The 1,407-nt window shown below is 34.1% G+C and overlaps 1 pseudogene; it reads left to right on the forward strand.

Moving 5' to 3' along the window:
* The first annotated feature begins 241 nt into the window (after window positions 1-241).
* Window positions 242-801, forward strand: LOC113755987 (annotated as a pseudogene).
* Window positions 802-1,407: the final 606 nt, after the last annotated feature.

The following is a 1,407-nucleotide window of genomic DNA, read 5'->3' on the forward strand; positions in this document are numbered from 1 at the left end:
CAAGAAATTTTAATCATATTAGCATTTCTTTATAGCATCCTCTAATCACTTTTTCTGTTTGTTCTTATTTCTTGCAAACTTTTGTGTTTAAATCTAATTTTTGTGAACTTTTTTTAATGCCGAAGTTAAAGGAGTATTTAGCTCATATGCACTACAGCTGAAATCAAGTACTTGAGCTGTAATGCATTTCTGAATTATGACAAGTAGTTGGAATTGCATACATAAATTGTAAAGCATTTAACTTCTGCATTCATATGCTTCCTTTGCCCGCTGCAGGTACCATGCCATTACCAGTGCTTACTACAGAGGAGCTGTTGGTGCTTTACTCGTGTATGATGTCACTAGACGTTCTACCTTTGAGAATGTTGAGAGGTAGTTTGAGGGAATTGAGAGATCATACTGACCCTAATGTTGTAGTTATGCTCATTGGAAACAAATATGATCTTCGACATCTTGTAGCAGTTTCAACTGAGGATGGTAAAGCTTTAGCAGAGAGGAAGAGCCTCTTTTTTCATGGAGACATCTGCACTGGAAGCAACCAAAGTGGAAAATGCATTTGCTGAAGTCCTGACACAAATATACCGCATTGTGAGTAGGAAGGCAGTCGAGGCCATTGATGAAGGTACTCCTTCATCTGTTCCTCCTAAAGGAGAGACAATCAATATCAAAGATGAGGGATCTTCTTGGAAGAGATTGGATGCTGTTCAAGCTAGAGCTTGCATGGAAATCTTCAAGGACAATGGCTCTTGCTGCATAAGTCTTGTACATTACATCGTTCAACCAGCAATATTGTTCATTTGATTGTCCTCTGTCTTGGATCATATAAGATGACAGTTACATGGAAATACTTTAGTATTTTCATGAAATTCTTACTTGGTAGGATCAGGAATGGGTATAGTTACTTGGTAATACAAAAAAAAAAAAAGTAACCAAAATATATAAATGGATTATAAATGGATAATTGGTTTTTATATAATCCATTTAGATCCATCCATTTAGATCCATTTATTAAATGGATCTAAATGGATTGGATAAATTTCATCCACCATCCATTAAGTCAAAACCAATTATGAACCATTTATCCATATTGCCACCTCTAGCAGGGAGTTTTCTTCCATTTATATGGGGAAACTCCGTCAAAATTTGTCTAACATCTTGTCCAATATGTCACTATGGCCCAAAAGTTCTTCAAATTTTTGCATTTTCATTCAAAAAGGGCTAATTTGTTCCAACTTTAAATGTTTTTATTCTTCCAATTGTTGAAACTTTATGTGTATTTTGGAAGGTTTAGTCCTCATTTAACTTGGAAATAGTTATTATGCAATTAGAATTTTTACATTTTAGAAAGTATATTTGGTAAAGTGAGGAAAATTATGCCTATAATTTTACATGTTTAATGAGATTTCT

This window comes from Coffea eugenioides, unplaced genomic scaffold, assembly GCF_003713205.1.
Source record: "Coffea eugenioides isolate CCC68of unplaced genomic scaffold, Ceug_1.0 ScVebR1_188;HRSCAF=767, whole genome shotgun sequence".
Classification (NCBI taxonomy): Eukaryota; Viridiplantae; Streptophyta; class Magnoliopsida; order Gentianales; family Rubiaceae; genus Coffea; species Coffea eugenioides.